The sequence below is a fragment of the Anthonomus grandis genome, chromosome 7, assembly GCF_022605725.1.
Source record: "Anthonomus grandis grandis chromosome 7, icAntGran1.3, whole genome shotgun sequence".
Taxonomy (NCBI): domain Eukaryota; kingdom Metazoa; phylum Arthropoda; class Insecta; order Coleoptera; family Curculionidae; genus Anthonomus; species Anthonomus grandis.
Window position 1 is genome coordinate 8,719,277 of NC_065552.1, and position 13,427 is coordinate 8,732,703.

The window sequence follows — 13,427 nt, forward strand, 5'->3', positions numbered from 1 at the left end:
TGATGGAAAGCAGGGGGAACCGCATACGTAGTGCGTTGTCCCTCGGAGACCGGACGAGCTCCCTGCGGTCCCCAAGGCTCGATCTGCAGGAAATCAGGCTTCTCCTCCCCCGCTGGGGGAAATGTATGATTTATTCGGCGTGTCAAAACTGAGGGCGTTATCATAATCATTCGAATAAAATTGTCTTGAGATGATCGATTATGGATAATCGGTCGGTAGTAGGTTTAGGTCTGAATATTAGTAATTTTTAATAATAAAAATAAGATGATGTTCAAATTTAGTATCTTTAATAACAAGTTAAAATATAAAATTCTTTTAATTTGTTCGAATAATAATTTAAGAAAAAAATTTGAAAATTGTACAAATATTCATATAAATAACACTCCAGTTTCAATTGTTCCAGAGGCAAAAAATTTAGGAATCATATTTGACAATTCTCTCCCTATGTAAAGAATAAAATTAAAGCAGCCTATTTACATAGTCCTATAGCTGGTAGTCATAGTCATAGTTACATAGTCCTTTGGTGTGATGCTCAAATTACGAGACAGTATTACCACACTAACCAAAATTCTTTATTTTTAATCTCGGCACGTGTTTCGCTAACGATGTTAGCATCTTCGGGAGAAGATTAAAACTAAACTAAAACTACTTACAGATATCCTTAATATGAACTAAACTATATAATTGACTATACGGGATTGGACCTTTATCCCTGCTAAGAATATTTTTTTGATTTTTAAATATTGCTAAACTTTCGTATGCATCTAATTTTCTATTGTTATTAACTGGTTTAAGTAATTTTAAGTTGTCTATCCCTACAAAGTGATCAGTATTTAAAACATGTTCAGCCACACTTGACTTTTCAACTCTTCCATATTTCACATGAGCTACATGTTCTTTAAATCTGACACTAATTGATCTTCTGGATTATCCTATATACTTTTTATCACAATCGTTGCAATTAATCTCATAGATTCCAGACTTTCCATTGGTCTTTATTTTATCTTTTGAGTTTCTTAAAAGATTTTGTAACTTGGCCGAACTTTGATAGACCATTCTTAGACCTAAGTCTTTGAAAACTCTATCAAAGCCTCTCGTCAAGATAGGATCGTATGGTATTGCAACAAAAGTTTGCTTATTTTCATCTTTTTGAAATGTTGTAGAGTTTTTAAGATTAACTTTAAACCTATGTCTTCTAATCAGCTTATTAATAATCTTATCGTCATAACCATTGACCCTAGCAATTGTTTTAATTGTTGCTTTTTCTTTATTAAATCTGCTAATAGAGGAAAAGAGACCAAACGATGTACCACGAAATGCATGCTAGCCATTTTATGTTGAAAACAATGGTTAGAGTCACTAGTTATGTATCTAAAAGTATTTGTTTCTTTTCTATAAATATCAAATTCTAACTTATTATTATTTTTGATGACAAGAGTACCTAAGAATGAAAGCTGGTTATTGGTTTCTTGTTCGAAGTTAAATTTAATAGATGGAAAACAGTTATTGAGTTGTTTTACAAAATTATCAAATGCATTTGCTTTTGTCGAACACACCATCAACATATCTTAACCAGACTCGTGGAAAGTAATGGAATGTATTTCTTGCATTTAACTCAAAACGGTTCATAAAGAGCTCTGCTAGCAAAGGAGGCAATTACCCATGGCTGTACCTTCCAGTTGTTTATAGTATGAGTTGTTGCATTGAAAAAAATTTGGTGACATACAAAGTTTGTTAATTTAATTATTTCTTGGATATTATTGAAACCATTACTTTTCAGAAGTCCAATCAGATATTCCAAAGTTTTTGGTATGGGAATGCTTGGGAACAAAGAAGATACGTCGAAAAAAATAAGAAATTAATTTTCACTTAAAATTAAATTATTGACTTTTGAAATAAACTGTTGGCTATTTTTGACTGAAAAACATACATAAGGTAATTTTAATGTCTCAAACTGCTTTAATAAAAACTTTAAAATGTTGTAAGTTGTAGATCCTATGTTGGAGACAATTGGTCTCATTTTATTGCCAGGTTTATGGATTTTTGGTAAACAATATAATTTTGGAATTGTTGGGTTCGAAAGTTGTAACTTGAATTTTTCTGAAGAGGAAAGGTTTTTGCACTCATTTAATGCTGTCTTAACCTGCGAAATAATTTTTGATAAAGGGTTTTTAGAAATCTTTTTATATGGGCCATTTTTAATAAGATCATCAACTCGTTTAAAATATTCTGTTTTGTCTGAAATAACAACTTTGTTTCCTTTGTCAGCTTTTAAATAGAAATAATCTTTTTCGATTAGTCGTTTAACAATATTAGAACCTGGTGTGTTTTTGATTTAGTAAGATTCTTTGTTATTTGGTTGCGAATCGTTTCTCTAGCAAAACCTTTCGAAGATTCTGACAAGTACTGAACTGATGATTCAACACTTACCACAGTCTCCTCCAATTGGTCTCCAACAGGTTGTTTTTGCAATTTAAAACCGGTGCAAAGTTTAAACCCTTATTAAGAACATTAAGTTCTTTTTCATTAAATGACTGAGAGGATTGATTTTCAATGATATTAATAGATCCCGAAGATGCTAACATCGTTAGCGAAACACGTGTCGAGATAAAAGGTTAAGAGTTTTGGTTAGTGGTAAAACTGTCTCGTAATTTTAGCCTATTTACGCCTGAAAAACCTTTTTAAACGTAAACGGAACCTGTACAGAAAACAAAAATATTTACTTTGTGAAAGCCTTGTTTTATCTTGATTCGATTACGGTGATATGGTATATGGTGGCTCTTTGAATTTAAATACCAAAAAAGCAATTCAAAAAATTCTAAATGCCTGCATGCGATTTGTCTATAATATCCTATATAGAAATCATATAGCGTCATATCTTAATGACAAAAATTTAATAAATATGACAAATAGACGAAACCATCATATGTTTAACTTTTAGTACAGTAAATCTGTCAGATTTGTGACGAAAAATTGCCTACACACTTTTTTTTGCGGAAATCGTTAAAAGAGCATACAAAAAGCTTAACTTGAAATTTGTGATCTCGACACGTACTGGGTTTTTGAAAATTTGGATTTCATTTATCTCGGGAATGGTAAGTTTTTGGAGAAACGACAAAAAATGTCGGGGACATTATTTTCTACAACTCTTCTCATTGAGTCCACTTGCTGCGATGAAAATTACAAACAGTAAATGCCGCCAAAATACCCAAAAAAGTGTTTTTTCGCTTTTTGGAATAGAAAAAAATGATTTATCGCAGCATTGTCAATGAAAACGTTGTTCGTCTCAAAAAACCTACAAAATTCATCTAAAAAATTTTCTTGGACAATAAACCGTTCCTTAGTCATAGTATAAGAGTAAGACCAGTGATCGGTACTACATTCATAGAATTTTTGGATTTTGAGCATGAATAGATGACGCGAAACAATGATATTTTTGTTATACCCCGCCATAAAGCCAAATTATTTCAGCGTTTTTTTAAATATGAGGGAGTTAAAATGTGGAATATTCTCCCATCTAGCATTACACAACTTTATCTCTCTTTATCTAAATCTTTAAACATACTTTCTAAAAAAATGAAATCACAATTGCTAGCTGAACAAAGAATAGGTTAATTAACATCAGGTAAAAAAATAGGAGAAAAATCTAAAGAAACCAAAAAAAAATATTCTTATTTGCCATTAGTTGAAAACTTCTCTTTACCCCTTGTATCGGCATTTTGATTTTTTGGGGGTCTTAAAAAGCAAATGCCAAATGGGGGTCTTCTCCTTGTTTCCTTTTGATTTCTTTTATATAAATTAATTATATTTAAGGTTTATATCGTCTGTACCAACAGATTACCGGTTTTTATAATCAAGAATTAATCCTTTTTGTCGAAATTTTAATTAGGTTTATAATTGTACTTAGAGCATTAAAAGGCTAGAATGAGTAAACGACAGGTTCTTTTTTGAGTTCAACATATGCACACGGGCAGGAGGGGTGTTTTGTTTACAAACATATACATCGATTCTCTGTTGTCAAGTTTACACGGATTTACAAATGAGGAAATTTTCAGCAATACATCAAAAGATATAATAATGTTAATTTAACTTATTGATGTTAGAAGATTTTGAATTAAAAATAAAAAGCAGAAATAAATATATGTTATTCTAAGCGCAAAAATAACATCTTAAGGCAAAAAAATAACATCCTTGTTCCTAAAAACGATTCTAAAAAATTTGAATTTGTAACACGGCAGGCAAAAGCTGATGTCATCTTGCAAAATGACATCTTGACAAACGGCTTTGTGTTTACATTTGGTATTTATGAAGTTCTGTGTTTTTTCTTTAGTTTTTGGTTAAAAAAGGAAAAAAGTTGAGTCGAAAAAAAGGCGATTTAAACTGATCTTTTCACAAGTAAGTACCGATATTGCCATAACATCAGATTAAGGGATAACCGTTTTCATAAACGTAGAATAATAAGAGCTTATTAAGAAATCTGTAATATATAGGTATAAGATATTTATTTGCTATAAAAATGCTTTTTATTAGAGAAGTACCTTTACTCTAATAGAGTACGTAAAAAAAACGCGTAAAGAGTTCTTCTTAAATTAAAGTATAATCTATCGTTCTTATAATTTATAGTATAATCTATTAATAATAAATATTTATCATATAAATATTTTTTGACGACGTCACCGGTAAAGGTTACTTGTGTCGGTGGAATTAACAATGCGATCGAGCGGCGTTGCGACATTGTTGCCTTTTTCTCTAATATATGTTATTTACAGTCATTTACCTTTGAATTTTGACGTCTTTATAGAATATCTTATCATATTTAATGGAAAAAAATGCTTCATATTTTATTAAAGAGGAATAGTATAATTTTGCGGCTGTCAAAATAATTAAAATTTGTATGATATTATAAAGTGTGTTTTTTTCTATTTCTACATAAGTATTTGGCATCCTCGCATCAGAGATGTTGCAAGCAAATAAACTGCCCATAGTTCCATGGCAATGCTAATACGAGCCTTTCAATGTTCTAGTAACTGTATTTTATAATTTTATATATAGGCAAATAAAAAAGTTGAATTTGAATTTGAAGTATGCCTTTAAATTATTTTTATCTAGGTTTATATATTCATGTTACCTATATGTATGTATAAGACTAAAGGTATTAAGTGTCTTTGGCATATTAACTGCATCCAAAAAATTAATCGCATTCTACTCTTTATCCATATTTTGTTTTTCTAGCTTTAAATTTATTTTATCGCACTTACTATTCACGGAACACAATAAAAATCAAGAAATCTTGTAGGTTTAATACAATATTGAAATTAATATTAGATATGAATGGTTATCCAATTTCCTCATATTTCTTTTAAATATCTTCATAAAATGTTATTATAAGTAATATTTCGACGTTGTTTCAATTATTTGTTTATAATTGTTAATATTTCATATTAACATCATTTTCTAAACATAAAAGACATCTTTTTTCTAAAAAAAACAGAAGAATCAATTCTAAGCCTACATATTTACTACAAATTTTGTATATTTAGTGCTTACGTTCACTTTCAAATTCAATATAGGATTAATTTCATGTAAATACAAAAAATTAACAGTCAGAGCTATTGGTGGTTATGACGGTTAACTAAATTTTTTTTTCGTATACACAACGCTTTTTTTAATATGCGACAAATTTCAGAGGCTCGTTCCATTGACGAAATCAAGTAAAAAGTTTCTATAAAAATATATCCTTAAAGTCTTAGATTTTACACGACAGGGTGGTAAATTTAAAGGACAAAAATATACATTTGTCAATAAATTTGATAAATTTATTCATGTTTTACAGGAAAAAATACTTGATTAAGATAATGAGATTGAGGCTTTATGGCTATCCACAATAATGGTTTTTATCTCTTAATTAATAGCTCTTAATTGTATTTTAGTTATAAATAATGTTTTTCTGTATTTTTTTTTTAACTTACCCTAAAATAAATCACAACAATCATACACTACAAACGAAACCTAAAAGCCCTTCCCCATACACATCCCAACACATTCTAACCCTTCTAAAATTAAAAAAGGGTGCATATCCCTATACAAGGCAAAAACCCTTCTCTTTTTTTATTTAAAAAGAAAAACCAACCCCTCGCACCCTTTTGATACGTATATGTAAATCGACCCTCTTTTCTCCCAATAAAAAACTCTACTGTTATATACCTAAGATATGTAAAATACCCTTTTTTGAATATACGCCGTCAAATAGGGCACGTTGATACCTTGAGGGATGAATTTTCTTGACCAATAAAACGAGCCGGTTTCAGCCCTATTTTAAATTGTAAATTTGGAAATGGGAAAGGGTGGGGTATGAAAAGTTTTGGCGCATGTCAACAGGTTTGAGTTAAAGTCAGTTCTTTGATTTTAAAATGAAGGTGAACGAGTGAAATTTATAATGGAGTTTATTATGAGTAGATAAGTAATGGATTGAGTTAGACGTTTAATACGTTTCTTTTTTATTTTAAAAAAAGGGAATGTTAATTGTTTTTTGAATTAAAATTGTTTTAAATATTTTCATTTTCATGATTCTATTTTTTTTCTTTAATAGAATTAATAGTTATGGACTTTTTTTTAACTAAGTATTGGTTTTTTCATAAATACACAAAATAATCCCTTTTTCAAATTTAATACTAACATTCTACTAACAAACTCCACAAAGTCCTTTATATTTTTTTTTGCAAACTTGGATATTCTCGTCCGTAGCCTCAGCAATATTTTATACGAAACTGGGAAATTTATCCGGCGAAATAATTCGCAGAAGAGCAAAATATCCAGAGACGTTCCTGAAATAATATTTGGGAGATTTTTTAAGAATTATATTATTTTTTAAATTTACAGGTTATTTCAGAAATTATTTTGATTAAGGTGATTTAAGGTTAAATTTTAACCAATTACAGCCATCAGGATCAAATTTCTTTTACAAGAACTGGTTGGTAATTTTGTCAAATTAACCATGGAGCCGTGTTTCAATTCAAATTCCAACCATCCAGACCTCTCACCTTTCCTGACCGCAACAAGAAATCAATACAATAAGCCTAGATAATTTGACAAACTATTTAAAAAATTTGCTTTTCACCACCTCCTATTAACGGTCAAAGGAATTTGGATCAAAATTATAAAAAAGCACTAAGAATCCCATTCGCCTGAAGAGACCAGGTAATAAATTATAGAAACAGGTAATTGAAGAACAGATAAGAAATTTAATTTCCGGGTCTCAGAGCCTTATAATGACCCATAACTTACCGTGCCACTTAACATATAAATAACCTATTCTTTCCAATAAATCCATCAGTTTGCAAAAGATATTCAGTATTTATCATAACTATAATTCGAGTCTTTAAATTTATCCAAGTTCAATTTCTTTTATGAAAGAAAAAATAAATTGGGAAGTACGATTTAGGAGAAATGCCCTTCTTACATGGGAAGAGTTAGTACCTTACTTAAATAAGATTTCTGAAATAATACAAGTCAATTGTGTAAATTTTGAAGGACAAAAGACCGAAAAGTTGTTCCACCCGTAAATAAGCTGGCTTACTATCAGATAAATCACAAACCCTATATCCTGTTCTTCCTCCAACTTTCGCATCAAATCCAGGCATTAGTATAGAATAGATGGCAATTAAAGACAGAACCCTAAGCTTAGTTGCTTCTCGTTATTTTTTGTGTAACTTTGATACATTACAGAGTTATATACAATAGTTCTTGCTTTACAAGCATCCACTGGACTAGATATTGGTACAACTACCTCACTAATCTTAAGCTCTACAGCGGGTGGAGGCTGAGGCTTTTTCCAAATTTTTTACTCATCTATGAGAGATAGAATTTTTGATAATATTGGAATATTCCTAAGTTTAAATCCGCTTGGAACTTTTTGGATTTGTTATATAAATGCAAAAAATCCATAATAGTTTACCTCTTCTTTCTCTACAATTTGTTTATCTTATAATACTTGAATTTTACTTGAGATATTCGACGGCTACCTATGGCTGCCTAAGAAACAAAAGAGTACAAAGTTTTGAGAAATCTGAAAAAAAAAGTTTTGATCTGACTATTGAGTCTCCTTTAAAAAATTAAAATCATCTCTTGCATCTAAGACTGCAGAATTATATAAATGAATTAGGTTGTGTTTGGAAATTCATAGTCGGAATCTATGTTTAAGGAACTAAATCTGTGATACTAATATATTTACATTTAAGGATTGTATACATGAAAAAACTATCCGGAAGTAGTGGGAGGAGGGATATTCTGCCTGAGCCGAACACTTGACTTCACTAACTTAACCTAAGCCTTCACAAGAGGCTCATGAATTCAGCATGTTCGCTAAAGCTTAAGTTGCCATCGGACAATATCTAGGCCAAGTGAAATTGTGTGAACTTAAATGAACTATAATTGCCTTAGGAGATTATTGATTATACACAACTCACGATCTTCCAGTGGGAAAGAGAATGGAGACAGGGACTTGCAACAACCAACTCCATTGCTGAGACCTAATTTATTTATTTGTTGTTTCTCCAAACCAATTAATTACAATATTTATATAACTTAGAATGTACAATGGGCCGTATAGAATTTTAGCCATTTAGCTACTTTCACACAAGAATACTGAATACACTAACATATATTAACACATCCATATAGAAGTAGGGAGCAAATGTTTTCAAAATCATGAGCAGGCAGTTACCACATGTTCTACTTACTAGATAAGACCTTAACATTAAAATATTGGAAGAAAAGAAAAAAATTAATTATAGACATCTTGATGCAGTGGGGCTAGAGGGGGAAAACGAGTTATAAGATAAATCTGGAAAGATCGCCATAACATAGAAATGTAGTTATTAATTAAAATAATAAATAATTTGAGCAAATAGTAGATTTAAGCTATAGATATCCCTTCTAAATCGCAATTTTTCATAAAGCTAACAAGGCGTTTTATGTTTTTTAATTTTAAAACTTAAATAATACAAACGAAGTTTGTGCCGAATATTCATATATAGCCAACTAGATACTCGAAGATATGTAACGGTGTAATTCTAGTTTTTCTATTTAGGTCATAGATAAGTCTGATACATAAATTTTGCATTTTTTGTACTCTGTATTGATCAAAACTATTAAGGCGTGAGTGGTAAACACTATTGCGATGGTTGAAATGGCTTAGTACTAAAGATTCACAATAAAATTTGGCGAGTACAGAGTGGTATTATAGAAAGTTCTTTTGACCGTAAATAAGTTTTAGATTCCAATATTAGAAGAATTAACTGTTTTTTATTTCTCAATTTAATTTTAAGACGGGTACATCCATTTACATTACAAAAAGGTTCTATAAACTACCAGGAGAGCCAAGGACTTTAAATTTAGCTGTGGATTTTGCACCAGAACCACGCACCGCCCATAACGTGCTATCTGTAAAGTGGTATTTGGCCGATAAATGCACTCCAGTTCTCGAAGACGCGTCGTACTCATCAGATTTAGCACCGTGCGACTTTTTCTTGTTTCAGAAGAGACAATCTACTTTGAAAGAGACTCGATTTGAATCGATGAAAGCGGTAAAATAAAAAACGCCAGATCTTCTAAAGGTCCTTTTTAAACAAGACTTCCAGCACTACTTCGATTGATGAAAAAACGTATGGAAAGGTGTGTGGTGAAGGTATGGAAGTATATTAAAGGGGAGCATTCGAATATAGAATAATTTTTAGAATAAACCCATTTTTTGTAACCAGTCTCATATTTAATAGTCAGACCTTGTCATTTACCTCTTCTCCAACTTTCACATGAAATCCAGGCATTATTATAATTAAAAACAGAACCCTAATCTTAGATGCCTCTTTTTTTTGTTGTGTAACTTTGATACATTAAAGAGTTACATGCAATATTTCTTGCTTTCAAAAAACTTGCTGGACAAATTGAAGCAACTTGAACTGTATGAGATAATGGTGCAATACTAGCCTGAGACTCGACAACTTTTTATAAATTATCTAATCGTCTATAAGTGCCCACGAGTCTAACCAGAAATCTGAAGCAACTGCAACTAACTAGTTGTTAGACAGCTACTAACGATTACCGCACTACTGAATCTAAGTACTCCTTTCAATTGTACTCTCAATTGAAAATATCCTCCGATAGTAAAAAAGAAGAGAACTCACAGCTTTACTACAAACAAATAGAGAATAAACTGAATAACTGCTAGGATGTAGGCAAAGTAATAAAACACGATACTTTGCAACAATATGCCGATGATTCCCAAGTTTATATTCCAATTGACATTACTAATATAAATCTATTCTATTTTAATAGTATTTTAATTAGTCTACATAAATATGCAGAGAATCATAATCTTAAGCTTAATGTCACAAAATCTAAAATTCTTATTATGTGCTCCAACTTTATTATAAGACAAAGGCTCGAACAAAACTTATCCTTAAATCCTATATCTATTGATAATACTTCAATTCCTGGTATTTTCGAGGCAAAAAATACGTTATATTTGACAGCTCTCTCTCTTTTAAATTACATATAAAAAAATAAAACAAAAACTGCTTATTTACGTTCAAAAAACTTTTTAAGTTTAAGCGAAATTTATCGGCAAAACAAAAGTACTTATTGTGCGATAGTCCTATTTTATTATTGTTTGATTATGGAAGTCTATGGAAATTCTTTATATTCACAAAATAAAAAAATTATACAAAAGTCCAAAATTCCTGTATGAGATTCTCTTATAGTATACCCTACAAATATTATCGCCTTTTCTCAATAATAATAAAATATTAAATATGAACAATAGAATAAAGCTACACAGCCCTTGGGAGCTTTCTCTGGTCAAATAAAATCTAAACTACTTATGGAACAAAGAATTGTCAATTAATGCAAGTAGTGTGATATATAAAATGTGATAATGCGTATAATAACATAATACAAGAAATAGTAACATGTAACATAAAATATACATGTGTATATAATATCCTAATTTTCAGTGGAATGTTCGGAAATTATATTTTAAAATTCCTTTTTTAGTTTTATTCTTTCTTTTTCCGTAACATACATACATATATTGTTTGATAGTCTAGGCCGATGCACGCATCTTGGGGTTATTTTTTGGAGTCTTTTTTTCGCCTCGTCTATCCTCTTTCCTTGCGCTCATTTATTGTCGCACTGCCACTGCCTGTTTTAAAATCTTAGGCTAATTAATTGTATATCTTACTTTGCATTCCTATATAAAAACGTTATTTTTGTAAAATTGTTTCTGTAAATTTTAAAGGGCTTTTCCATCCCTTCTTTGCTTGTGCTTACTAGGGAAAACGGTTTTATAATCGAGAGGATAGTCATATTTGTCAATGTAATTTTTTTTTTCCTTATAATTTTTTTTTGACCCATAAAACTGTAAATTTTGACCAATAAACCATTTTGAATTTGAATTGAGTTTGATGTTCAACACAAAGTCTAGACTTCTAGGGTTTCCTTAACTATTCTATTACTGATTCAGCTTCTAGCCTAAATTATACGTCTGCCCCCATTTAGATCAAATGGTTATCTGATACTGACCTGGCCATTAAATTTTTTTTGAAAAATTAAAATCATCTTTTGTATAGTCTTGCATAAAGACTGGTGAGTGAGGATGTATTAAAGAAATGAATTAGATTGTGCTTAAGAATTAATATTGAGAATCTATGTTTACAAACTTTAAGGAAAGTTGGGAACTAAAAATTTGATACTAATGTATTTACATTTCAGTATTATATACATGAACGGGAAGCGGTGAAAAGAGAAATTATTTGCCTGAGCTGAGCGCTGGACTTCTCCAACGTTTCTAGCTTAGCCTAAGCTATCACAAGAGGCTTATGAATTCAGCATAATCGCTAAAGTTATTATTGGACAATAGGCCAAGCGAAATTGTGTAGTACTTAACTGAACCATAGCTGCCCTAACTTAGGAGATTATCGATTTCTATACAACTCAACTAAGAAAGTCTTTTAGTGAGAAAACGAATGGAGGCCAGGATTGCTTGAAAAACTAATTGAGAGCCAATATTAAAAAAATCAACAGTTTCTTCTTTCGAAATCGATGCAAGCGATAAAGCAAAAAATGCCAGAGCTCCTAAAGGTCCTCATCAAACAAGACCTCTAGCATTGCTTCGATCAATGGAAAAAATGTATGGAAAGGTTAGGTTATATTGAAGAAGAGCATTCGAATGTAAAATAATTTTTTTAACAAAACCATTTTTCGTAACCACTATTGTTATATATTACCCAGACCTCGTAATTTACCTCTTCTCCAACTTTCACATCAAATCCAGGCGTTACCAAAGAATCAATAGCAATTGAAAATAGAACCTTAAATCTTAGATGCTTCTTGTTATTTTTTGCGTAACTTTGATATTTTACAGAGTTACATGCAATATTACTTGCTTTCAAAAAATTTGCTGGACCAAATAAAGCAAAATGATCAAGAGACACATTCATTGGATCAGATAATGGTGCAATTATCTGAATAATGCTAGCCTTAAATTATCTAATCGTCTGTAAACGCTCACGAGTCTACCTAAAAATCTGAAGCAACTGCAACTAACTAGTTGTTAGGCAGCTACTAACGATTACCGTACTACTGAATCTGAGTACTTCTTTCGATTGTTCACTCAGACTTAATTGATAACATCCTTCAATAGAAAAAAAAAATAGCAGGGATGGTATCTACCCCACCACCTACTTCTGACAGCCATCAATACGATAACTCACAGGCTTTCTATTAACTTATCGAGAATAAACTGAACAGCTGCTAGGACATCCAACACGAGATCAAGCCTTTTATGGTTTCCTCAACTATTCTACTACTGACCTACTAGGAGCTTCCAGCCCAAATTGCTCGACTGCTCCTATTTATACCTAAATGTTATCTGAAGCCCACCAGATCATTGAGTCTTTTTTGAAAAACGAGAGAATTCTAAAATTAAATAATCTTTTGTGTAAACTTGCAATTAAGGGTAGTTATCGATTACAGTAATTAATTAGATTATGTTCAGGAAACATTCCTTAGTTTAAATGTGCTTGGAATTTGTTTTATTGGTTGTATAGATGCAAAAACTTCTCCAAATAGAACTATAATAGTGTTTTACCTCTTCTTTCTCTAAAATTTGTTTATCTTTCTTATAATCTTTGAAAATTTCAGCAAGAGATATTCGACCGCCGCCTATGCCTAACTAAGAAACAAAAGAGTGCAAAGATATGAGAGAGGGGTCCAACGTGAGCGCAGGGAGGGAGGAAAAAGGGCCGAGGGGGTGAATAAGGAGGGCGCTTTTGTTCCACGTAAATTGAATTTGAAAATTGGCCGCCGTCTCCGCTTCTCTCGGCTCTCGCTATATAGATATGATACACCGCCGCAATATTTTTCTTTTGTTT

The 13,427-nt window shown here is 31.1% G+C and overlaps 2 long non-coding RNA genes across 2 annotated transcripts in view; one reads left to right on the plus strand and one right to left on the minus strand.

Moving 5' to 3' along the window:
* LOC126738513 (uncharacterized) overlaps positions 1–13,427 on the minus strand; it is a 155,459-nt gene that overhangs the window by 25,483 nt on the left and 116,549 nt on the right. The gene's annotated exons all lie outside the window — the stretch shown is intronic.
* LOC126738512 (uncharacterized) overlaps positions 4,278–13,427 on the plus strand; it is a 35,545-nt gene continuing 26,395 nt past the window's right edge. Inside the window, exon 1 of the long non-coding RNA XR_007661358.1 lies at positions 4,278–4,395. This is a non-coding gene — a long non-coding RNA (uncharacterized LOC126738512). The remainder of the gene's footprint in view (positions 4,396–13,427) is intronic.